The sequence below is a fragment of the Chrysochloris asiatica genome, unplaced genomic scaffold (genome assembly GCF_000296735.1).
Source record: "Chrysochloris asiatica unplaced genomic scaffold, ChrAsi1.0 scaffold00265, whole genome shotgun sequence".
NCBI classification, from domain to species: Eukaryota; Metazoa; Chordata; class Mammalia; order Afrosoricida; family Chrysochloridae; genus Chrysochloris; species Chrysochloris asiatica.
This window is the reverse complement of record NW_006408783.1, coordinates 3,521,903-3,549,849: the sequence shown is the minus strand read 5'-3', so window position 1 is coordinate 3,549,849 and position 27,947 is coordinate 3,521,903.

Genomic DNA, 27,947 nt, shown 5'->3' with positions numbered 1-27,947 from the left:
AGACTTCATCTCTCGTACTTCGGACATATTGTCAGGACAGACCAGTGGCTGGAGAAGGATATCATATTTGGTAAGGTAAAGGGTCAGAGAAAAAGAGGAAGACCCCCAATGAGATGGATTGGCAAAGTGGCAACATCAATGGGCTCAAGCATGGCAACAATTGTGAGGTTGGCCTAGGACAAGGCAGTGTTTCATTCTGTTGTACATAAGGTCGCTATGGATCGGGCCCTAACAACAACATGAATATGTTTGTGGAATCTTGGTGTAGCACTATAGAATAAGCACTGAACTGCTAATTTCCAGGTTGGGGGTTCAAACCCACCAGTTGGTACTTGGAAACCCTATACAGGGCTGCTATGAGCAGAACCAACTCTACAGCACTAAACAACAACAATGTTTCTTTAAGAGCTTCTGGGTATCATGCCTTTGTTATGAAGTAACCCACAACTGTATATGAGATTCCTTATTTTCCTAAGACTTCCATAGTTACGTGCAAAAAAATGACGCCTACCCTCCCTCCCTCAGGCACTCTGCTCAGTCAGATTTGATAATTCTCTGCAACGGCCACATAGAACTCAGACACTCTACTCACAGTTGGGAGGTTTATTATAAAAGTTAACAGGTTATACTTCAGGGTCAGAAGTGTTCAAGGCCCAGTTCTTCCAGTCAGGACAGCCTCTCCACAGGCAAACCTCTCTCTGCCCAGGCAACATTACAAAGTTCTTTTAAGACTGCTGATAAACACTCATAGGGCAAACCATTACACCAGAAACCTCAGCCTGAAGGCATTAGGCTCTAGCTCTGTGCGTCCACAATGTAGCTCACCCATTTGTCTAGAGGTACCCAATTTGCCAGCAAGCCTCCAACATAAAGTCACTCAACTTTGTCAGTTCTGTAACATACTGGGAAGCCCATTGATCTGTCTTGTGCTCAGACCCCTGGTTCTGCTGCCATCATTCCTGGTTGCTCCTCAGCTGATTGTCTGATATCATGGTCTTCTGTCTCTGAGTTGAGGTGGTCCAATGCACAGGGATTTGGGGGACCAAAGGACATGCTCCACTACTGGCTTTTCTTTGTTGATAGTGAGATCCATCCCCCCTGCTACTTCTGAGATGACTCATTTTGTACATGTTAGAGCTCTAATTAACCATGTTAACAACTCACTACTAAGTCATATAATCCTATTAGCATCTTCTTCCACCTTTTCGTACTCAGATCAATCAGGGCACAAATGTTGTTTGGTGAATTATTAAATAATTCAGTCCACCACATCGTGGAGCATGATGTCTCCATATGATAAGCACTGGACTGCAAACCACATGGTCTGCAATTTGAGCCTGCTAGCTGCTCTCTGGGAAAAAGATGAGGTTTTGTGTTCTCATGAAGATTTCAAGCCTCTGAAATCCTATACAGGGTTGCTATGATTCGGAACCAGCGCAACAGCACTTAACAAAACCACCACATTATATTTTGACATTTTGGTTTTTAGTCCATCTGGAACTTATATTTCTATATGATTTGAAGTCAGGGCCCAGTTTTGCTGTCTTTCGCATAAATAGATATTTGTGTACTTGTGAAGTCACACTGACTGAATCAACTAACATTTTTTTCCCCCCCAGAAATTGAAAAATACCATTTGTTGTATGTTAAATTATTATATATTCTGGAGTATCTTTTGGGCTTAACTACATTTTTTCACTAATAGTCTCATATGTTTCTAATCCACAACCAATGTCATATTTGATTTGATCATATGCTTTCTCTTATACATATCTTTCCCCACTTTAAAAAGATCATTTTCTACCTATATGCTATTTTTGCATTTGAACTTTAATATTCAGGGGTGAGTCAAAAATTATCTGTACTTTGGCTATAGAGTTTATCTTAATCAACTTTAGAAAAGACAGATACATCCATTTTTGACATAATCTTCTTGCTTATTAAAACACTTTGCCCATCTTTTAACAAGCTTTCATTTTCTCTTATTACAATATGTTTTAGGCTGAGTTGCAAGCACAAATGCACTACTGTCTTCACTTATTCACCAGAGGTGAATCTTCATCCTCAAAGGGCTGCTTTCACAGGACCAAACAGGGGAAAGTCCCATGAAGCAAGATCAGGACTGTAGGAAGGATGTTTTAATACCTCACAGTAAAGTTCTTGCAGAGTGTCAACAGTGTTGGCAGAGGTGTGCGGATGCAAATTGTCATGCAAGATCACAACCTTGGACAGCAGTCCTCTGCTTTTAATCCCAAATTTAGGCTTCAGCTCTTCAGTGAGCATCCATCTCACTGTAAGGAGCACTGTTGATTGTTGAACCTTTTTCCTGATAGTATTCTGATTCTGGTCCTTGAGAATTCCAGAAAACTGTAAGCATCTATTTTTCCAGCTGATGGTTGATTTTTGAACTTTTTCTTGGTCAGTGATTGAGGATGTTTCCATTCCATACTCTGCCGTTTACTTTCAGACTTGTAGTGATGAATCCATGTCTTGTTAATGTAATGATTTTTTACTTTCTTTTAAGTATTGGTCCAAATTTTGTTTGTAGATGTCCAAACCCTTCTGTTTATGCTCGTCCATGAGTTGTTTTGGTACCTATCTCTCAGTCACTTCAAAACCCAAGTCTGTGTTGGATTATTTCATAGGCAGAGCCATGGCTGATTTGCAAATGATTTACTACATAACCCACTGTCACTTGTCTGTTTGACAGTCTCATTTACATTCATGTTCAATGTTGTCAGAAGCCATGGACATTGATGGGAGTTTTGATATAACCAGAGTACAGATAATTTTTGACTCACCCACATCATTTTAATAATAGTAGTAGCAAATTATTGCTGGGTGTTGTACTGCTTAGGATGCTTTCATTTTTTTCTTACCAAAAATAAAAATGTAAGCAGTGCAAGGTCAATATGTCAGTTTTATGGTATAAGAACCCAGAATCCTTCTGTCTTTGTTTTGCCATTCCTAGAATATACCCTTCGTGTGCATAGCCCAAGATAGTAAGCTACTCATCTGAATTCTAGCAGCACAGAAGAAATGGTTTTCTTTAAACAGGAAAGGTTTACATGCCATTTCTGTTTAAGACTCATTGACCTGAGCTTAGTCATATGACAGCATCCAGTTATAAGAAAACATGCACATATAGTTTATAACAAACAGCCAAGTATTGAACTAAAAGCAGTTTACTAAGTGAGGAAGAATAGACACTGGAGGGCAAGACAATCTCTTCCACAGGATTCTAACAAGAATCAAATTAACTAAGTAGCTTAAAATTGGAAATATGCAAATTTTGTGGTATTAATTTTCTTAACTAAAAATTTTTGGCTTGTTCAGCTTTTTATTTTATCTTTCTCCTTCAATGTGATATTATCATTTTCCTTATGTAGAACCTCACTCTGTCATACAACATTTATTCCAGCTCTCCTTAACTCTTTGGCACTAAATCATTTTTTTTTTTCATTCATATTTTCAAGTTTTTATTGTTAATATAAAGAAAAACTGTTATATTGGTTTGTATCCTGTCAAGTTTATGTTTTTTCTTTTTCTTTTTTTTTGAATACTTTTTATTGTGAATGAAAATTTACATAGAAGATCATCAGTTTTACATTCAACAAATAATACACTTCATTTCATCTCAATGATTGCAATTCCCACAATGTAATATCTCTTATTCTATTTCCTATCTGTGTTACTTATTTCCATTCTTCCTCCTTTCCCAACTACTTTTACCTTAGGTAAAACTTGCCCTTTTGATTACTAATGGTGACTCTTCTATGGTGTGTATACCTCACTGATGTTGTTTTCCCCACTTTATACCTATCTCTTGTTGATATGTGCTTTGGCGCAACCCTGCATAGGGTTCCCAAGGAGTGGCTGGTAGGTTTGAACCACTGATCTGTGGTTAGCAGTCCAGCACTTACCCGACAATATGACACCAGCTTGGCTGAAAATTGAGTCATGGGGTGAGTTCAGTTTCAGACCTGAAGACTAACCAAGGGTCATCGTCTCAGGCTTCCAGTAAGTCTGTTTTTCGTTGTTAATGATTTTGAGTTTTGTTTTCCACATTTTCTCCCACTCTGTCCAGGAGAGTCTAATGTTTCCCGTTCACAATAGTCGGTCATGGTAGCTGGGCACAATCTAGTTCTGATGTCAATGTCATGGAGACTGATGTTCAGGTGGTCCATTAATCCATTGGAGTAATTGTTTCCAAGTGTCTTCTGTTTTCAACCCTCTTGTTTCCTTTCCAATTATTGGAGAGATCAGTGGTTAGTTGTACCTTGTTGTTGTTGTTAACTACTGTGGAGTTGATTCTGACTCATAGGGTTTCCGAGGCTATAAATCTTTACAGGAGCAGAAAGTCTCATCTTTCTCCCATAGAATGGCTTGTAGTTTCGAATTGCTGACCTTAAGGTTAGCAGCCCGATTCATAACCACTACATTAGCATGGCGATTAATGATCTCTTAAGATCCCAGTTATTACTCAACAAACTCGGATTTAGTGTTATCTTTGTGGTCTGTGTTATGTTAATTGGCCATGGTGTCCTCCAAGACTATGGTCCTGAGTCCGTAGGTATAGCAAAGCATTTCCTCAAGGTGTTTGGTAATACCTAAGAAAGTTTCATAATTTTGTACCCTCCATGTTCCACCATATGTGATATGCAGATGATACAACCTTGCTTGCTGAAAGTGAAGAGGACTTAAAATCCTTACTGATGAAGATTAAAAACCACAGACTTCTGTATGGATTACATCTGAATGTAAAGAAAACAAAAATCCTCACTATTGGACCAATAAACAATATTCTTATCAACAGAGAAAAGATTGAAGTTGTCAAGGACTTCATTCTTCTCTTGATTCTTCTTGGATCAACTATCAACACTCACGGAAGCAGCAGTCAAGAAAGCAAACGACGTATTGCATTAGGCAAATGTGCTACACAAGACCTTTTTAAAGTGTTGAAGAGCAAAGATGTCAGCTTGAGGACTAAGGTGCACCTGACCCAAGCCATGGTATTTTCAATAACCTCATATGCATGTGAAATCTGGACAGTGAATAAGGAAGACCATAAAAGAATTGGTTGGCCCAGGACCAGGCAGTGTTTCATTTTATTGTGCATAGGGTCGCGATGTGTTGGTTCCGACTCGATGGCATCTAACAAAACAACATGTTCCACCACATTCATGGATATGTTTGCAAAAGTGGTAAATACCTATGCACAGATATCCTCTGCTACACCTGTGTGTATTGGTAAGTATATTTCCACTCTCTCTCCCACACGTATTCACTCTGTGTATCTAACTGTGTATCTACCTGTCTATCAATGTTATTGTCAATAACTGTTATATATACAATCCAGTGTATATATAACAGTTATTGTCTCTGTTTCCTTTAACTCTTGCACTCCTCCCAGTGTCTTCTCCTGCTATCATCATTCTTCTGTCGTCCTCCCTCTTGTTGTATATTGCCTTTCCTGTCACCCAAGCTAACATTTGTCTACCCTCTAGCCAATTAATTACTGCCCCATACCCTACCACCTCTGCTTAGTAGTTTTCAGAGAATATTTCCTTTAGTGTGAATAACTTTCTCTTGAAGTTTTACAATAGTGGTTTCATACAATATTTGCCCTTTTGAGGAATAAGGTGTGCCTGATCCAAGCCATGGTACTTTTAATAACCCCATGTTGTTGTTGTTAAGCGCCGTCGAGTCGGTTCTGACCCACAGCGACCCTGTACAGGGTTTCCAAGGCTGTAAATCTTTAGGGGAGCAGTAAGCCTAATCTTTCTCCTGTGGAGCAGCTGGTAGTTTCAAACTGCTGACCTTGAGATTCACAGCCCGATTCGTAACCACAACGCTACCAGAGCTCCTGACACTAGCCTCATATGCTTATAAAAGTAGGATAATGAATAAGAAATCTATGTATTAGAATTATGGTGTTGATGACAAATATTGAAAGTTCTATGGACTGCCAGAAGAACAAATAAATCTGTGTTGGAAGAAGTACAACCAGAATGCTTCTAGAAAACAAGAATGGCAAGACTTCATTTATTGTACTTTGAACATGTTGTCAGGAAGGACCGATTCCTGGAGAAGGACATCATGCTTGACAAAGTAGTGGATTAGTGAAAAAGAGGAAGACCCTCAACAAGATATATTGGCACAGTGGAAGCAACAATGGATAAAAACATAGCATAGGACAAGGCAATGTTTCTCTCTATGGTACATAATGTCACTATGAGTCAAATCAGATTCAGTGATGCCAAACAATGACAGTTCCACTCAACATAAAATCCTTTAGGTTCCCCTATATTATGAGGTGTTTCACAGCTTCATCATTATTTGTCAACATTGCATAGTATTCCATTATGTGTGTGTCACAAAGTTTGTATATGCATTCTTTCATTGAAGGGCATTGTCTTAATTATCTATTTCTGTAATAACAAAAATACCACAAGTGGATGACTTTAAAAACCAGTAATTTTTTCCCTCAAATTCAGAGTGCTTGCTCTTGGGGAAGGCTTGTCTTTGGTGGCTCTGAGTATCTCCTTTCAGCATCTGTAGGTCCAGTAGTCCTTGGAGATCGCTATACATCTTGGTATAAACCTTCCCCTGGATATAGAAGCTTCACAGTGCCGGGACCACAGGTGAAAGGGTGCACTCCCCTCATGGCCCTTCTCTCTTGATTGTAGTAGGTCTCTCTTACCCTTCTCAAGTTTCTCTCCTGTTAAAGGGGTTGCCTGCCACACCCTAGGGAATCTGCTACAAACAGTATTAGGGTGGTGGTGGGACTAAGGGTGGTGTGGCACTGTGGGTCAGTTCTCTGGACTGTAAGTTCAGCAGTTCAAGCTCACCAGTGGTTCTTTGGAAACCCTATACAGGGTCACTCTAAGTCAGAAACAACTTGATGGCATTTAAAAACAACAACAACAAATCCTACCCTTGGAGTCCTGGTACGGCACTGTAGGATAAACACAATATTAAAGGTCAGTTTGAACCATGGTATCAGTGGTTCAAACTCACCAGTCGCTCCTCAGAAACCCTATATTTGTTCTTTTGAGGAATAAGGTGTGCCTATGAGTTGGAACTTATCAAAGCAAAGAGCACAGCCTTCGGTATGGCTTGCATCTCAATGTCAAGAAAACAAAAATCCTCACCACTGGACCAATAAACAACATTCTTATCAATGGAGAAAAGATTGATGTTGTCAAGGACTTCATTCTTCTTGGATCAACTATCAACACTCGCGGAAGTAGCAGGCAAGAGATCAGACGGCGTATTGCATTAGGCAAATCTGCTTCACAGGAACTTTTTAAAGTATTGAAGAGCAGAGATGTCAGCTTGAGGACTAAGGTGCACCTGACCCAAGCCATGGTATTTTCAATAACCTTATATGGATTCAAAAGCTGGACAGTGAATAAGGAAGATCGTGGAAGAATTGATGCATTTGAGTTGTGGTGTTGGAGGAGAATACTGAAAGTGCCATGGACTGCCAAAAGAACCAATAAATCTATTTTGGAAGAAGTGCAGCCAGAGTGCTCCTTGGAGGCCAAGATGCCTAAGCTTCATCTCTCATACTTTGGACATATTGTCAAGAGAGAACAGTCGCTGGAGAAGGATGTCATGCTAAGTAAGGCGAAGGGTCAGAGAAAAAGAGGAAGACCCCCAACGAGATGGATTGGCCAGGTGGCATCATTGATGGCGTCAAGTGTGGCAGCGGCAGTGAGGTTGGCCCAGGATCAGACATTGTTTCCTTCTGCTATGCATGGGGTCGCTATGAGTCGGTTGCGACTCGATGGCACCTGACAACAACATCATGAGTTGGAACTGGGTCGCTATGAGTTGGAACCGACGCAACAGCACTTAGCAACAAAAGCAAAAAGTCCTACCCTTAATCCTTTTTATTGGTTTAGAACATAATATCATATCATGGGGGAGAGCTGCATGTCAAGTACCAAGTCACTGAGAATCTGACCCAGTAAAGTCCACAAAAACTCTATCATAGACCACCCCTTGTCAATATGACCTGCACACAATTCTGTAAACCATACACGACCATTAAGTAAAGTCAATCATAAAGTTATATTTTTGTCTAACATAATGCCACTAACACATGTACAACTGAAAATGCACAACCCCAAATATCATCCCCAAAGTCTTACAAGTCCAAATTTCAACCAGGTACTCAATTATTTTTCTTCTGTGAATCTATGATACAAGTTATCTGCTTCCAAATACAATGATGGAATAGGCAAAAGTTAGAGATTATCAGTAATTTGAGGGAAGAAAAGGATATCAGACATCAATCAGGTTGAAAATTCATTAAAACAATTTACTTTATCTCTCAAGCCTTTAAAATAATACTCTGTTCTCTGAGACCATCTAGGTAATGGCCCTTTGCTCTAGTCTCTGGGTGTTGGCCTTGCTCTCTGGGTTCTGGATAGAGGCCCCTCAACCCTGACTACTAGAAGGGCAACTCTGTTTCCTCAGTTTTAGGCAATCCCATCCTCCTAATTCATCTGAGTGGTGACCCTACTCCTTCAACCCCAGCAACCCTCACTGTATTGTCCCCTTGGGTATGGTAGACTGGTCCCCTCAACTCTGGGGAGAGACCCCATCTTAATGACAGCCCCACACTCTGAAACTGACTTGGTGAAGTAGCTACTTCTTGAAATTTAGGAAAGTGTGGCCCCACCCTCAGAAACCCCAGAGGTCATGGTTCTTCCTTTGGAGACTGAGGCAGCTCTGCTTACAATGCTGCTTGTCTCTTCAGGCTTCTGCTTACTGCTTCCTTGTTCTCTAGAAATATTCTGTCTGGGCTCTGCTCACGCAAGCAAGTATCCCAAAGTTCTTCAGTTCTACTCATAAGTGCCCAGAGGGACCCCACTCTACCAGTAAGCCTTGGTTGGAAAACACTCAGCTTTCTGGCTCCATTGTTCAAAGAGCCTAACTTCACCAACAAGAGCCTGGAGGGACCCCACTCTACCAGGAAAACTACTGCATGAAGGTACTCAATTCTCTTGCTCTGCAAGTGGGCTTCAGTACCATTTTGGGTCACTGTCTCTTAAAATGCTTAGTTTCTCTGCTGCTTCTTCTCACCATCTATACCATCTATACTATACTCTCCTCACTTTTTCTGAATCCTCATCAGAATTGCCTTTGACATCCATAAATCCACTAACTGTCTTTTGTAGTCAGTCGAGGCTTTCAGTATTGGGTAAATTTGTATTCTTCCAGTCACTGCTCCTTATCCAATTCCTTAACTAATTCCACATTTTAAGTATTTATTAGAGCAGGACCCTACTCCTGGTACCAAATTATGTCTTAGTTATCTAATACTGCTGTAACAGAAATACTACAGGTGTATGGCCCTAACAACAAGAAATTTATTATCTCACAGTTTAGAGACCTAGACGTTCAAATTCAGAGTTGTAGTTCTTAAGGAAGGCTTAGTCTTTAGCTCTGGGTGAAGGTCCTTGTCTCCTTTCAGCATCTGTAAGCCCAGTCATTCTTGGAGATCTTCATACATCTGGGCATTAGTCTTCCCCTTTATCTAAGAGCTTCACAGTGCAGCAAACCCAGGTTCCATGCCTAGCTCTTCTATCTCAGTGGTAGTAGGTCCCTTTTTCTCTGCTCAAGTCTCTTTCCTTTTATCTCTTAGAAGATAAAAAGTGTTGCACACCATTTCAGAATCTCCCATAAATAGTATCAGGCTAGTGGTGGTATTAAGGGTGGCATATCCCATCCTTAATTCTTAATTATATATCCCACCCTTGATCTTATACAGTCCTGATATGGTGCTATAGGAAAAGCATTGGACTGCTAACGACAACATCAGTGGTTGAAACCCATCAGCCACTCCTTGGAAACCCTATACAGAGATGCCATGAGTCTGAATTGACTTGAAAGCATATAGTAACAACAACAATAATAATTCTCTTATTGGTTTATCACGTCATGGGGGATAGCTACACATCAAATGCCACACCATTGAGAATTCTGGCCCAGTCAAGTTGACCCAAAACCTTAATTATCACAACATGCTCATTTATCCCATGTACATTCAGTGTAATTATCCATTGTACTATATAAATTAATTGGCTTTAATTGATTACTGTCATTTTGCTGTGGCTTATTTTGTTTTGTTTTGTTTTGTGGTGTTGCTGGTCTCTTTCTTTGCTCCTCATAATTTTCCATGATGAGTTCATTTTGTTTGTGGGTTTTCTTATCATTTCCTTCATTGCTGTTGATGTTTACTAAATCTTTAGGATTTCCTCCTTTTAAACTTTGATGAGAGTTTTATTAATTTCCACTGAGGTTATCCTGTAATTTATTAAATTCTCTCCCAGTTTAAAACAGTTGGCTTATTTTTGAAATTTTTTTTTACTTCATCATTATTTGTAAGTCTAGAACTACATTACTCTTTCTTTTTTAAGGAATTCTGGTAGCGTAGCGGTTATGTGTCGGGCTACTAATCTCACAATCAGCAGTTCAAAACTACCAGCTGTTCCATGGGAAAAAGATGAAGCCTTCTGCTCCTGTAAAGATTTACAGCCTCAGAAACCCAATACAAGGTTGTAGTGAATCAGAACAGAATCCACAGTATATAGCCAACTCACTTTGTACTTTGTAGCTATCTTCATTATAAATTGATATATCTGGTTCCCTAATTTTAGTTTTGTAATTTGTTTTACTTTGAATATGACTATGTCTGCATTGTCTTCTGCATTGTGTTGTCATGTATGTTAATCTTAGGGTGTTATCTGCTGTTGTTGCTTCTCAGTCCAAAGAACTCCCTTTAGTGTGTTTTATGTAGTGTAGGTGTGGTTATTTAAAATTCCTTTCATTTCTGTTTATTTAGAAATATCCCATTTTTGCCAGTGTATTGAGAAATAATTCTGCTTGGTGCATAATTGGCAATTTTGTTCATTCAGAGTTTTATATATGTCAATCCATTTCTTTCTTGCCTATATGATTTCTGTTTAGAAATCAGTTTAGTCTTATTAAATCAGAATTTAGTCTCATTGGTGCTCATTTGTAGATTGTTTTTTAATTTTTCTTGAGCTGCTCTTAGGAGTCTTTGTAAAGTTTGATTATGATGTCTAAGTGATTTACTTTGAGGTCTATCCTGTTTGGAGTTCATTCAGCTTCTTGAATGCTTATCTTCTTGTCTTTCATGATGTTAGGGAGGTTTTCATGAAACAATTCTTTGACAATTTTCTCTGTGTTTGTTTCTGTCATTTTCTGTTCTAGAATTCTGATTACCCATAAGCTATTCCACTTGATGGTGCCCCCACAAAGATCTTGGGCTTTTTTAGGAGTTTTTTTTTTTTTTCTTCTTCCTGTTTTTGACTGCTTTTCTAGCAGACTCATCACTAGAGAACAAGAAACACCAAATGTTTTTAAATTAGGAAAGGTGTGCACCAGGGTTGTGTTCTTTCACCATACTTAGTCAATCTGTATGCTGAGAAAATAACCAAGAAGCTGGATTATATGAAGAAAAACGTGGCATCAGGATTGAAGGAAAACTGATTAACAACCTGTGATATGCATATGATACAGCCTTGCTTGCTGAAAATGAAGAGGACTTAATTACTTACTGATGAAGATCAAAGACCGCAGCCATCAGTATGGGTTGTATCTCAATGTAAAGAAAACAAAAATCCTCACTACTGGACCAATAAACAAAATTCTTATGAACAGAGAAAAGATTGAAGTTGTCAAAGACATCATTTTGCTCAGATCAACCATCATTACTAATGGAAGCAGCAGTCAAGAAATCAAACGACATATTGCATTAGGCAGATCTGTTGCACAAGACCTCTTTAAAGTGCTCGAGAACAAAGATGTCAGTTTGAGGATTAAGTTGCACCTTATCCAAGCCATTATATTTTCAATTACCTCATATGCATAAGAAAGTTGGACAGAGAGTAAGAAAGACTACAGAAGAATTGATGCATTTGAATTATAGTGTTGGAGGAGAATATTGAAAACCCCATGGAGTGCCAAAGAACAAACAGATCTGTGCTAGAAGTGCAGCCAGAATGCTCCTTGGAAGCCAGGATGCCAGACTTCATCTCTCACACTTTGGACATATTATCAGGAGTGACCAGTCACTGGAGGAGGATATTATCTTTGGTAAAGTAGAGGATCAGAGAAAAAAAGGAAGACCCCCAGTGATTGGCACAGTGGTCGCAGCAATGGGCTCAGGCATGGCAATAATTGTGGGGTTGGTCCGGGACCAGTCAAGGCTTTATTCTGTTGTGCATAGGTTCACAATGAGTCAGTACTGACTCGATGGCACCTAATAACAATCGTATTGAAGATTTGCTTTCAAATCTCACTAATTCAACTTTCCATCAACTCAAATCCACTCCCTTGCCATTTCAATGTATTATCAATTTTTTAAACTTTAGTATTAATCTTCTGGATTTCTGATTGCAGATATTGCATGGTTTCTAATTTTTAAATTTATTTTGTCAGTATGTTTTTGGAATGTTTTCCTGAATTCTTCCCCTTGTTTTCATCTCCAGGTTTTAGATCTTTGTCTCATTTCACTGACTGTACCTAAATATCATTCATTTGAATTATGTATCTTTTGAATACCTTTACTTCCTAAGAAATATTGTCTGGCTCTGCATCTTGGTGAATTGTTTGAACCACTCTGTATAATTTCTTCATGTGAACAGAAATTGTCTGTTGTTTTTGAGAAATTGTTTGTTGTTGTTGTTTTCAAGGAGCAGCTGGTAAGCTTGAACTTCCAACCTTGCAGTTCAAACAGCTTTGCAGTCTGGTGCATTAATCCACAGCACCACACCAGGACTCCTGAGGCATTGTGGTGTCATTATATTTGTATTTTACTGATGATTGTATGGTGGTGTGTTCTCAAGCACTCTCCACCTACCTTTTGGTGGGTGTGATTAGAAAATGAATGTGTGTGCACAATTCTTCATTCACCATTCATGCTGTTCAGTTCACAGTGAGTTTAGCTGGTGTTTGATGCTGTCTGTCATTGATGAAGTGACATAAGAGCTAGCGATTGCTCTTGTTTGTGGGTGTAACAGTAGAGGGTATGGTTGTGGCTTGACTGTATGCACACAGCGTTGTCTGCTATAGATAGGGCAAAAAATAAAAGAAATACACACACACAAGTAAGAAAACCAAACAAACAAGCAATACCCAAAAAGAAAATAATAGCAAGTGAGCAAGAGAAAGAAAACAAAAACAGGCAGCACCAAGAAAAAAGAATGTAGTAACTGAAAAAAGAAAAAAGGAATGGAAAATAAAAGAGTGAAAGAGAAAAATAATAAAGAATAAGCACTAAGGGAGGGGAAAAGAAAAGAGAGACATGAGAAGAGCAAAGAAAAATCAAGAGAGGAAAATAAGTAAGAATAATAAGGGGGGAAAAGAGAAGTGGAAGAAAAGAAAAAAGGAAAGAGATGAAAGAAAAGTTAAAAAAAAAAAAAAACAAGAAGAAGAAGAAGAAAAGAGCAGGAGAAGAACAAGGAAAAAAAAAATAAAAGAAAAAGAAAACAGTGAAAAGAAAAAAACTAGGGCAGGGACTCGGGGTTCCTGTCAAAAAATGAATTCATGGGGGATAGATGGAGTTCCTGTTGGCCCAGATGTTGTCTGTGGGGACTGCACCTAGAAGAGAAAGAGTTTTCCAGCCTAATATCCAGGTCTCTGTTCTCAAAATGGAACTTACAGGCCTAGATCATTGGGGGACAGATGGCTGGTTATAAGAGTTTCTGCTAGTCTAAGGTTGCATGGGACTGACTCTGTGCATTCTGCTGATCTAACTGCCTCCAGGTACCAGGGTGATGTCCCTATTACCCAACTAGTTCATAATGTCACAGAATGGCTCTGACCTCTAGCAGAGCAAGGACTGTGCAAAGGGGGGATGAGGGTGGAGGCTGACCATACCTCTGGTCACCAGGGGAGAGTGGGGAATAGTAGAAAATCATACCTTTCTTATCACTTGTCACCAGTGCATATCTGAACTACCAGTATTTTGCCAAGAGTTTAAAGCATTATGTATAAAGACTGCTGTCAGTAGGGAGTCTTGGTGTGGTGCTGTGGGCTAAGGTGCTAGACTGCAAAGATGGTTTGAACCACAAGGTTGGTGGTTCAAACTTACCAGCTGCTCCTCAGAAACCCTATAAGAATTGCTATGATTCAGAACTGTCTCAACAACACTCAACAACAACAAAAACAACATAAGTAGGATAGAATTTAAGTGTGTATGATGGTGGTGGTGTGCTGTGGAGTCGATTCTGACTATAGCAACCCTGCATAGGGTTTCTGATGTTGTAAATCTTTATGGGAGCAGAAAGCCTCATCTTTCTCTGAAGGAACTGCCTGTATTTTCAAACTGCTGACTGTGAGATTAGCAGGCCAATCTCAAAACCACTTGTGCTAATTTTGTTGATGCAAATGTGAAATTAAAATAGAAATAAAATGTATTTATATTTTACCAGATCTCTTTCTGAAAGTATAAAATATTGGGCTGCAAGGTTGGTTTAAACCACAAGGTCAGTGAGCCAAACTCACCAGCCTATGGAAACCCTATGGTCTCTATGAGTTGGAACCAACTCAATGTCACTTCACAATAAAAGCAACAGCATCTATATCTGACTCGATGGCACTAAACAACAACAACAACAATGTATCTATCTGGAGTCTTAGTGTAGACTCTTAATCTGTAGGATTAGTACTGGACTGTGAACCACAAGGTCGGTGACTCTAACCCACCAGTTGGTCTTCAGAGAACCTATACAGTTACACTATGAATCTGAACCAGCTTGACAGCACTTACCAACAACACAACATCTGTCTATCTAGCTAGCTAGCTAGGTTAGCTAGCTAGCTAACTATCTGTCTATCTGCCTGGCTGCCTGCCTGCCTGGCTGCCTGGCTGCCTGCCTGCCTGCCTGCCTGCCTGTCTGTCTATCTATCTGTCTGTCTGTCTGTCTACCTAAAGAGAGGTTTATGTCAAGGAAATGGCTCACACAGTTGTTTCCAAGTTCCAAGTTTGTTGGTCAGATGTTATGTTGGACACTTCTGACTCAAGTAGTTGCAGGACTGATGGACCAAGATTGGCAGACCAAATGGCAGGCAGGCAGGTGAGGCAGGTAAGATGGCCAGCTGCTGACTACTCCCAGGATTGGCAACCAGTAGAGCAGGCCACTGGCTCAAGGCCAAAGAACCCAAGAATGGATGACAAAATAGATGCAGAATCCAGCATTAAAAAGGCAAGTTTTTCAATATGTTGGAAGCAGGCCACTTCCCTGGTTAACTTCCTTTTGAATGCTTGGCTGTTCATAGCAGATTGCATCATGGGGAATGACTACAGCTTCATTGCCAAACCACTGAGAATCCTGGCCCAGCCAAGTTGACACAAAACCTTAACAATCACAATATCCCTGCAGTTAGTTATAACAACCAAAACATTTCTGTAAGCCCAGCTTACATGTTTTCAGTACACATAGAATTTGAACCTCAAATTCTATGCTAATTTACTTGGAACCTTCTGAAGCACTCAAGTGGGAGCTGTCTTTCTTACCCCATTACAATGTTTCTTCAAATCTCCTGTTTTTTTCAACTTACCACAAGCACGTGCTGTTGTTGTATTTTTGCTGTATTTTTACAGCCACTGACTTTGTCAAATTTTTTAGTGTTTTAGTGACAATATTGTGATAATTAGTATTTCTGAACCTATATCAATAACTTAATGTCAAAGTAGTAATTGAAACAAAAGAAGATAAACATTTTTAAAGATTTCTGCTCAGTTATTACGTGTTGATGTGAATAATTTTGCAATTCAATGTAGAAAGATTTCACCAAACAATTTCATTAATATTCATATACTCTAAGAAATATATGCAAGTAATTTATAACTATATTTATTATTTTATGAATAAAATTGATACTAAGCATTATTAAGGATTCTGTTTGGTCTGGTACAGTTCACAGGAGTGGGGGGTAACACCATGATTTATTACATTACCTAACACAAAATCAGGGACACAACTGGGCATATGAAAAGATTTTACAAAAGATCACTGTACACAGATAGTGTTGTTGTTGTTGTTATGTGCCATGGAATCGTTTCCGACTCATAGCGACCCTGTACAAGGTTTCCGAGGCTGTAAATCTTTACGGGAGCAGAACGCCTCATTTTTCTCCCGCGGAACAGCTGGTAGTTTCGAACTGCTGACCTTGCGGTTCGCAACCACTATGCTACCAGAGCTCCTTACAGATAGTGTTAAGGAAACATAATTCCATAGAACTTCCAGAATTTCTCTATATTATTTGCTGTTGTTAAGTGCTTTAGAGTCGGTTCCGACTTCTGTATAGCATTTCTGAGAAGCGGCTGGTGAGTTGATCCCGCCTACTTCATAGTTCAAACTGACCTTGAGGTCAAGTGCTTATCCTATGGCGCCACATCAGGAATCCTATGCTATACTTTATAGTTTAAGATTGTGGTTATTCCTATTCAAAGTAATAGAAGCTGGTATTTTTACTGTTGCTAGAACATTATGAATTTAGATCTGTGTAAGAATGAGGAAGTAGAAATACCGATTTGTCTTTGATTAAATTACCAAATAATGGAGCTCTTTAAGAGAGAACACATAAATTAACAAGTCAAAAAAAAGAGGGAAGACTTAAAAATTGAGTTATCATTGAAAAAAATGTTTCACTGCCTTTGACTTAAGTAAAATGAAGGCTAACTTGTTTTCAGCAGAGTAGAGAAGAGCATTAAAATGGTAAAAATCTGGAAGAAAATAAAAAAGTAAAGTTTGGTAACTAGTAAACCAAGATGACAGGTTTTAGAGTGAAGAAAATGTCAGTAATTATGTGGGGGGAAGTGGTATTGGGAGACCCTTTGAATCACATCTGTTTGCCCAGTAAGTCTTAGCATTGAAATAATCCATGGCATCATTTAAAAGAGTTCTGGGTTGAGGGTAAGAGCAGGGTAACAGAATGTGACTCCCTAAATGTAAGGCTAACTGAAAATACCAGGACATTTGTAATGTAGGTGACTGATTAGAAAAAGATGCAGAAAAATAACTTCCTAGCTTAAAAAAATTACTACATTGATAAACAATGATAATAATACCAAGATTTACTGAATCTTCAAGAAAAGAATATAGGTATCTTGAAAACTCTTAAATATCATGTCACTGAAACTACTGAGTTATCAGTTTATGCAAGGTGACAATTCAGAAATAGAATAAGAAAAATAGGGAGCATTTCAATAAGGACAAGTAAAACATTGGTCTAAGTGTTTTTCTTTTAAAGCAAACTTGTACTTGGAAAGGGACCCATGTTATTAGCTTGTATTGACATTGTGATTTGATGTTCTTGTTTTTGTTTTGAAATTACACAATGAAGCTTTCTCATAGTAAAGCAGTGTTTCACTCTGCCATACATGGGGTTGTTGTGAGGCGGAACTAACTCCACAGCACCTAACAATTACAGCGATAGAAATATTTGTTCAACTGAATCACTGGGTTATGCATACATATTGCCCTGTTGTTGTTGTTGTTAGCACTTTCAAATCTGTTCCTACTCATAGCAACCCTATGTACAAAGATGGAAACACCATCCTCACAATTGTAATGTTTGAGGTCATTGTTACTGCCACTGTATCAATCCATGTCGTTGAGGGTCTTCCTAGTTTTCACTGGTCCTCTGTATTGCCAAGCATGATGTCCTTTTCCAAGGACTTGTTCTTCCTGATAACATGTCCAAAATATAAGAGTAGGGATTAAGTGAAAAGCATTGCGTAGGATTGTGTTTAGTCTGGCTTGAATCACTATTTCATCATTGCACTTACGGTCCCGATGGGTTCCTGAGCATCTCTCCAGTACCTGAGCTACCCTGCAGACACATTAGAGAGACCACAGAGACATGATTAAGCTGGACCAGCAATGAGTTTCCGAAATAAAACTGAGTTAAGCTGAGGTAAGACAGCTGTGTAAGAAACCTACCTCTGGTGAGCTAAGAAAGAGGAAACCTTTTCCCAGTGTCCCAGGACCCTTGTCCTGCTTCCAGAGAGGGGTGGTGCTTTCTACTTCTACCTGTGTCTAGCCTCTATAGTCCCCCAGCTAGTCACATTAAGCCAACACTGAGCTTAGTGTTCTGCACAGGGCAGCGGTTCCAGGGAATGCACCTGGCCATAGTTAATCAATAGTGTTCCTGGAAGAGGTCTCTGATGTGTCTTCCACTCCCCCAGCTGTAAATCCTGCCAGGAAGTAGGGAAGTGCATTGTGGAACATTTAATTGAACAGCCAGCTAGAGCAGATCACACAGGTCAACCGATGACTCAGGATTTGGAGTTTACTTCATCTCAGAAGAAAAAAAAATCCATCTTCTTTCCCTTAGTCTCTACAATGAACTGAAAAGGTCCAGAAAACCTAAAAATAAGTGCCTTCCTTATGCAGAATCCTCACTAATTCTGAATCTCCACACTGGTTTCAAATTTCCTCTTGTAATAATTTTTCTTAGAAGCAAAGGTGGCAAATCCTCCTCTCTTATCAATAGGGACTAGTCCCTGGACATTATGCTTGGTAAAGCAGAGGATCAGGGAAAAAACAAAGACCCTCAAAGAGAGGGATTGGAACACAGGTTGCCTCAATGAACTCCAACATAATAATTGTGGGGATGGTGCAGCACCGGGCAGTGTTTCCTTCTGTTGGATTTGGCGGTCCTTTTGAGTTGACTCAATAGCATCTGACAAGAATATTATTTTCTAAATATAAACTGCCTTTTCTTGGGAAGCTGCCACTAGGCCTTGGTTTGTATTTCATTAAGAAACTGGAGAATAAAATAATTACACAACTGTTTCGGGGTCACTCGTATAAAAGGCCCAAAGCTAGAATTCCAGCACTGGTCTGTCTGTCCTGTTCCTACCCTGCCACCTTTTCCCATGACTTTTCCCTCAGTTCTAGAAATTCCCAGAGTTCTTAAGGGCTACGTTAGTCAATTCATTGAATGCTTAGTTTGTTGGGAGTGGCTGAACCGAAGGTCTCAGACTTGGGGTCAGTTTAACCGAAGGATTGCAACTAAACAGTTGTGGTCCAGAAAATCGGGTTGCTTCCAGGTCAGGCTGCCCCCTGAGGAACTTGCGAAGCCTGTCCACTGTTGGCAATGCTTGAGTACATCGACGCTGCCAGTTGACCAATCCATTCCATTGGGGGTCTTCCTCTTTTTCTCTGACCCTTCACCTTACCAAACATGATAAACTTCTCCAGTGACTGGTCCCTCCTGACAATATGTCCGAAGTATGAGAGACGAAGTTTGGCCACCTTGGCCTCCAAGGAGCACTCTGGCTGCACTTTTTCCAAAACGGATCTATTGGTTGTTTTGGCAACCCATCGTATTTAATCTCTCCATGCGGGTCGCGGGTATATAGCCGCTTGACAGATGCTACATCAGTTATCTGTGTTTCTTCTCTTGTTTCACCTTGGTGATTGAATTCTTCCCCCAGGGGTCCATGAGGACTGAGTCTGAGAACCTAACCAGAAGCTGTTAGAAACAGTTGTCTGGTCTGTGGCATTAACTGGTTCGAACCCAGAACAAGGAGTGGGGTACGAACAAGTGATGCCTCACTCAACTCTAGTCCCCTCAAGGGCTAGAATCATCCGTATGTGTTGTTGACTATGTCTGTGTGTTCTGCAGTACCTGGTTCAATACTGAGTAAAATTAAGATGTGTCCACAATGGGCTTTTTAGATTGCTGCTCTAATTTCAACTAAAGTTCATGATTATTCTAATTTTAAATAAATGTGGTGGCTATTTCAAGAAGCTTGTGAACTTTTGAGGAGCTATATTTTTGAATGACAGTTGTGGTCTCCTGAAAAGCATTAGGATCCATTTCTCTATGTTTAGACAAGGAAGGACCTGGGTCTTGGACTCTTTCTTGCACAGTAAATGAGAAGACTTCTGGGTGTTGATAGGGCTTAATGATGATCTGAAGTACCTAGTACTAGATCCTAGTTATACTCCTGGTTTCCAAGAAGGCTGGCACTATGGGTTAATGCATTGGACTGCAAGGTTGGTTTAAACCACAAGGTTGGTGGTTCAAGCTCACCAGCCACTCCTTGGAAACCCTATACAGATTCACTATGGGTTGGAACCAACTCGATGGCACTTAACAACAAAAACTACATTTCTTAAGAAGCTCTGTACCCCATTAAATGATACCTTCTCCATCTGATAAGACTTTTGGGGCAAGAGAGGTTTCAGTAAAATCAAGAATACTTTGTACCCAATGCTGGAAATTATATTACTCTTTAGTTAAATTTCTCCAGCAGAAATTTGTTCCCTTTTGGATACTACCAATAATTCTCTGAGCAAGCCTCATGTTGGAGAATGGAGCAAGCCCATTCTCCAACTCACCTTCCTCACTTCCCACTTTCCTTCAGAGGAGATGTTTGAGGAACCGAACTCTCAAAACCATTAAATCCAATTCTGATTTAATGTAAATATCATGACTAACAATTGGTTACAAATTTATAGTAGTAATGCCCTTATCTGTGATGGTCCATAAAGTAGAAATCTTTTTGTTGTGAAGTGCCATTGAGTCGATTCTGACCCGTAGCGACCCTGTCTAGGGTTTCCGAGGAGCAGATGGTGAGCTTAAACCGCCAACTTGGCAGTTCTAACGGCTTTGCAGTCTGGTGCATTAACCCAAAGCGCTACACCAGGACTCCAGAAATCTTTTTAGAATTCCTAAAATATCCAGCAGCCTTTGTGTCTCCCTAACACACATCACAGTACCCCTCCCTGTTATTCAGTGATACACAGACCCAACTTCTATTGAGGTCTGTGTGTTCTTATGTGGACCACCAGACTTCTGAAGGGTAGGAGGTTACTGTATGAGTTCCCTACTCAGTAACTGAGTCTTTCTTCACTTCTTAATGTTATTTGCCCCCAAGTCTACTGCCAGTAATGCTTTCATTCTCTGCATCTTTTTCTCCTTATTAAAAAAACCTGGTCTTCTGGTGGACACTAAATTTTGAAATAGGAAATTTAGGTTTTAATGCTATCCCACCACTTAAAAGTAATGTGAATTTGGTCAAATCATTTCCCATCACTGAGTCCTGATTATTTTATGTGGAAAATGGAGAACAAAACAAAAGAAATTCCTAAAAATATATGAACCCCAATGATAAACTTTGATAATTGAAAACTTATATACAAATGGGGTAGATCAATATGTCTACTAGGTCTTGGCATTCCGTAGAGTTATCTTGGCGGTGATCTTTATGACAGTAGATTGCCAGACCTTTTTTCTTCTGCAGTGCCACAGAGTGGGCTCAAGTGCAAGCCATCTGCATCACCCAAGGACATTCCATAGATTCTCAGCAGCAGTTAAGTATTGATGAGTGTTTAGAACACACTTTTGAAGTGAGGATGACAAGACTTAGGCTCACTTACTTTGGATATGACATCATAAAAGAGCAATCATTAGAAAATGACATCATGTTGGTAAAACAGAAGGCCAAAGAAATAGTAAGATGGATTGACACAATGGACTCAAGTGTACCGATGAGTATAAAGATGATGCAGGACTCAGCAGCACTTTTTATCAGGCTATCCTGAGTGACAGCCTTCTAACAGAAATTAACAACAACAACAGAATTAGTCACTACATTAGATATTGTTGTTGCTATTAAATGCCATTGAGCCGGTTCCAACCCATAGCTACCCTGTATAGGAGTGGCTGGTGAGCTTGAATTGCTAACTTGCAGTTCAAACTGACTTTGAAGTCTAGCACATTAACCCACAGCGCCACCCTAGGACTCTGATACTGCATATTAAAGATGTAAAATTCCTCACCTTTTCTTCCCCCTGCACTCAATCTACCTTAACTGTTAAGTTTATCTTCTTGTATTCATTTTGTAAGATAACTCAAATCTTTTGTGGATTGGTAGATGAGAAATTATTTGATAAATAATTAAGAAATTTGAAATACATTAATTAATGGTATATGGTAAGGCACAATCCCTGTTCATAAGGGGTTTATATATTGAGAGCCCCTGGTAATACTTTTTCAAATATGTAACACTGCTAGGAACTTTTGTTAAAGTCCCAGATGAGAAATCCAGAAGGAAGGGTCACAGTGGTGGAGTTGTAGTTGGAAAATATGACTTTGGTAATAGAAATGATACTGGAGATCTCCTAATAGAATTTTGTAAAACCAATGATTTATACTTTACAAATACTGTTCTTCAACAACATAAATAACAACTATACCTATGGACCTTGCCAAATAGAATACACAGGAATGGCATTGACCACATGTGTGGGAAGAGACTAGTATCAGTATCATCAGCCAAAACAAGGCCAGAACTGACTGTGGAACAGACCACTAATTGTTCATATGCAAGTTCATGTTGAAGCTGAAGGAAATTAAAACAAGTACCTAAGAGTCAAAATATGAACTTTGAGGATATGCCACCTGAATTTAGAGACGACCTTAAGAACATACTTGACACATTGGACACCAATAACCAAAGATCGGATAGAATGACATCAAGAATTGCATACAAAAAGATAGCAAAAGGTCATTAAGAAGACAGGAAAGAAGTAAAAGACTAAGATGTCAGAAGAGACTCAGAAAGTTGCTCTTGAATGTAGAGACGCTAACACAACTGGAAGAAATAAGAAAGTAAAAAAGTTGAACAGAAAATCTCAAAGGACAGCTCAAGAAGACAAAGTAAAGTATTATAATGAAATGTACAAAGACCTGTCATTAAAAAACGAAAAGGGAAGAACACACTAAGCATTTCTAAACCTGAAAAAACTGGAAAGAACTCAACTTTGAGTTGCACTATTGAAAGATTCTATGGGCAAAATGTTGAATGGTGCAGATAGCTCTTTAAAAAAAAAAAAAAAAATGATGGAAAGAATACAGAGTCATTGTACCAAAAAGAATTGGTTGATGTTCAACAGTTTCAGGAGATAGCAGATGATCAAGAGCCAGTGATACTGAAGGAAGACGTTCAAGCTGCACTGAAGACGTTAGGGGAAAACAAGGGATTGACAAAGTACCAAATGAAATTCTTCAGCACACTGATGCTGCACTGGAAGCACTCTCTGGTCTATGCCAAGAAATATGGAGGGAATCTGCCTGACCAACTGACTGGAAGAAATCCATATCTGTCCCCAATCCAAAGATATGTGACTCTACAGAATGTAAAAAGTATAGAACAATGCCATTAATGGCACACACAAGTTTTGCTGAAGATGGTTGCAGCAGGTCACGAACTGCAGCTGTCAGAAATTCAAGCTGAATGCAGAACAGGATATGAAATTGCTGCCACCAGATGGATGTTGGGTAAAAGTAGAGACTACCAGGAAGATGTTTACTTGTGTTTTATTGACTTTTCAAAGGCTTTCGATTGTGTGTATCATAAACTAGGTAACGCTATGAAGAATGAGGATTAAGATCATTCATTCAGTTGTGCTCGTGCAGAACCTGTACATAGACCAGGAGGCTCAAATCAAACAAAGGGATACAGCATGGTTTAGAATCAGGAAAGGTGTGTGTCAGGGATCGATCCATATTTATTCAGTCTGTATACTGAGCAAATAATCTGAGACGCTGGAGTATAAGAAGAACATGGCATCAGGGTTGGAGGAAAGCTCATTAAGAACTTGTGATATTCAGCTGACATACAACCTTACTTGCTGAAAGAAAAGAGTACTTCAAGCACTTATTGATGAATATGAAAGAACGTAGCCTTCAATATTTATTACAATTCCTTCTAAAGAAAGCAAATATCCTCACAACTGGACCAATAAATAATATCTTGCTAAAGAAAATACTGACATTATCAGAGGCTTGATCTTGCTTGGATCCACAACCAACATTCATGGAAGCATCAATCAAGAAATCAAACAACAAAATGAATTGGAGAAATTTGCTGCACAGGACCTCTTGAAAGTGTTAAAGAGTAAAGATGTCACTTTGAGTACTAAGGTGTGCCTGACCCAAGCCATGGTGTTTTCAATCACCCCATAGGCATGTGAAAGTTGGCCAATGACTAAGGAAAACTGGAGAAGAATTGATACATTTATATTATGTTGGTGAAGAATATGGAAAGGTCAATGGACTGCTAGAAGGACAAACAAACCTATCTTGGAAGAAAGATAGTCAGAATGCCCCTTCAAAGCAAGAATGGCAACATTTCTTCTCATGTACTTTGAACATGTTATCAGGAGAGATGAGTACCTGGAAAAGGGCATCATGCTTGATAAAGTGAAGGATTATGGAAAAAGAGGAAGCCCTTTATGAAATGGATTAACACAGAGGCAGCAACAATGAGCTCAAGCATAACAATAATTGTGAGGATGGTAGAGGACTGGGAAGTGTTCCCTTCTGTTGTGCATAGGGTAGCTAAGAGTTGGAGCCAACTAGATAGTACCTAATAAACAACAGTGGTTCAGATGTCCTTGTATCACTGATTGATTGGATTTGTGTCTTATTTTCCTCTTTCCTCCTGATTCTGAAGGTGAACCTTTGATACCTGCCTCAGGTCATCTGACCCAGTTCTATTTTCTGTTTCTATTTCCTATTGTTGATAGATCCAGGAGAAATGCATGATTTGAATCATACTTCCAATGATGTTTGATGTTTTTTAAAAGGACTCTCAACATCTGGGTCTGGCGGCTGCTGAGGCATATCAGGTAGGACAGGCTCCAAGGGGGAGGGAATGAAAACCCAGAGAAGCTGCTCTCATGGAACAGCACCAGAGCTCTGGATCTAGCATAGGGTGCAGGGTGTTAGTTTCCCACACAAACTAGTGAAAAACTCATGGTATAAAGTAAAATACTGCAATTCAGGAATCACTCTAGACACGGGACTCCCTCTGCAGTCATCCCACCCAGGTGGAGTTCAGAGGGCGAGGCGACAGCCATACCGGCATAGGAACTGACACTAAAAGTGGTGTAGTGACATTTGCAAAAGGAGGTGCGAGAGGATTCTATACATGTTTTCCTCCTCTTCCCTGTTGTTCCTTCTTTGCCCAACCTGGACGCCTTCAGGTGGGTGGATGCGCACCCCCAGGAAAGGGATCCAGTGTTGAGACCACAGTTTTTCCCACAGCACAGAGAGAAAGAGCTCTATTGGACCTAAGGGTAAAATCTTTGGCAGCTGTTTATGACATCAGTTTCTGGGTCTGAGTTGCGGCCCTAAAATTAACTTGGGCAGGACCCTTTACTCCAGCATATCTGGCAAGAAAAAATCAGGACTGTCAGGCCTGACAGACAAACTATATGAACAATCTATAAAACCCCAACATAAAAGGATGCAACTAGCTCAAGAATTACACTGTGCACACACAAATACCTAACTGACCTTCAGAGACAAAAATAATAGACACTCTTTCGCCCATTAACTGCTCAACATCTATCTACCCACCTCTACATGGTGACTAGAGGAGGGGCCTGAGCAAGCAGACACCCCCACCCACTACTGGAGGCCTCTACAGTGCACTCACACTGTCTGTGTAGCAAGGCAACTGGCCAGTTGGCCACAGTTTTATATTTGTTTCAAAGTGGTTGTTTTTGTCTCTGCTTTTATATTGCTTCTGCTTTTGGTCCTTTTGATCACACACTTTTCTGAGAGGTGGGAGCTTTTCTCCCTACATTACCCAAGAAGAGACAGCAATTGTGGCCATATAGCCAAGATACAAGCATACCCCATAATATTCCACCATTGAGACAAGAGCCAATAACATCTGCTAAGCATTACATGTGAAAAGGGAAGTCTATCTCCTGATCATATCCACCAGGAAACACCCAGGAAGCTTAATAACACAACAACAAACATCCATTTAAGCATTAAAAACTCACATAACTACTGGAAATGACCAAAAAAACACAACAAAAGATCTCAAAACATGTCCAAAAACAGAAAAGAATAACTAAGACAAAGGAGTTGGAGACAGACAAAGGCTTTCCAGAAGAGAAAGAGCAGGTTTTGGATTTGTCTGAGAAGGAATTCAGAAGAATAATATGGAAACAAATTCAAATGCTCAAAAAAGGGGTAGAGGAAAGCAAGGAAGAAGTCAGGAAAGTACTACAAGAGCAATCAAACAAGATTGATACAGCCTTGGAAACAATTAAAAACCTGAAAAAAGACGTCCAGATGATTAATAATAAAATATCAGAAATGAACAATACACTGAAAGGGGAAAAGAGCAGAATCTAAGAGATGAAAGACAGAACCAGCAATCTGGAAGACAAATCTCTCAATACTGCTAAGATAGAAGAGCAAGCAGCAAAAAGGATAAAAAAATAAATAAAAAAAAACTGAAGAGAGTCTAAGATTCGTGCTGGATAACATGAACAGGAATAACTTAATTATTGTTATTCCAGAACAAGAAGAATCAGAGAAGTCTACAGAGGAGATAGTTGAAGAGCTTCTGGAAGAAAATTGCCCTAACAGCTTGAAAGATGAGAAGATTAACATTCAAGAAGCCAAACGTACCCCAGGAAGGATAGACCCCCAAAAGAAAATCACCAAGACATATAATAATCAAGCTCTCCAAAATCAAAGACAAGGAGAGAATCCTAAAAGCAGCCAGGGAAAAGAGAAATGTTACTTACAAATTCAAGCAAATCAGATTAAGCTCTGACTATTCAGCAGAAACTATGCAGGCAAGAAGGCAATGGGGAGATATATACAAAGACCTAAAAGAAAAAAAAGTCAACCGAGAATCATCTATCCAGCAAAACTGTCACTCAAATACAGTGCAATCAAAACATTTCAGGATAAATAGAAGCTAAGAGATTTTGTCAAAGCCAATCCAGCACTTCAAAGCATCCTAAAAGGAGTTCTTTGGACTGAAAACCAACAAGAACAGACAACAACCAGATATTGACAGGCATGACAACACCACCTGAAACTCAGACAATGGATAACAGAGTCCAGAACAGAACAAAACTACAACAAATTCAAAGGAGCTGGGAGGTCAACTGAAGATAAAAATAATATCAATGTCAAAGAAGGGGAAAATGCAGGAATAGAGGTAACCACAAAGAAAGTTAATACTTCACCACTTACCATGAAAATGAACTCCAAAACAGAGCAAGCAAACAGGAAAAGTAAGAAAAAAACGACAAGAAACATAAACTCAGCACAAGAAGGCATGCAGAACAAAAGAACGAACAGCACTACCAAAAAATTAACGTAATGGCAGCAATTAATTCATACCTATCGATAATTACATTGAATGCCAATGGATTGAATGCGTCAGTGAAGAGACAGAGAGTGGCAGAATTGATAAGAAAACAAGATCCATCAATATGCTGCCTGCAAGAGACACATCTTACACACAAAGACAAGAACAGACTAAAAATTAAAGGATGGAAAAAAAATATACCAAGCTAACTGCAGCAATAAACAAACAGGTGTGGCAATACTAATTCTGATAAAGTAAACTTTAAGACAAAAACAAGCATAAGAGATAAAGAAGGACACTGTCTCATGATCAAAGGGTCAATTGAGCAAGACGATATAACCATAATAAATATCAATGCTCCCAATGAAAGAGCACCAAGATATATGAAGCAAACCTTACTAAAATTGAAGAAAGACATAGATAAATCTACAATTATAGCGGGAGATTTTAATACACCACTTTCGAAAGGGACAGAACAACCAGAAAGAAACTCGACGAAGTTACAGAGGAACTAAACAACACAATCAACCAACTTGACCTCATAGATGTGTACAGAGTATCCAACCCAACAACAGCACAATATGCATTCTTCTCCAGTGAACCTGGAACATTCTCCAGAATTGACCATGTGTTAGGTCACAACACAAACCTTTATAAATTTACAAACATCATTAAAACTAGAAATCAACAACAAGAAGACCAAGGAAATAAAGTCGAATACATGGAACTGAATAACACCCTGCTGACAAGTGAC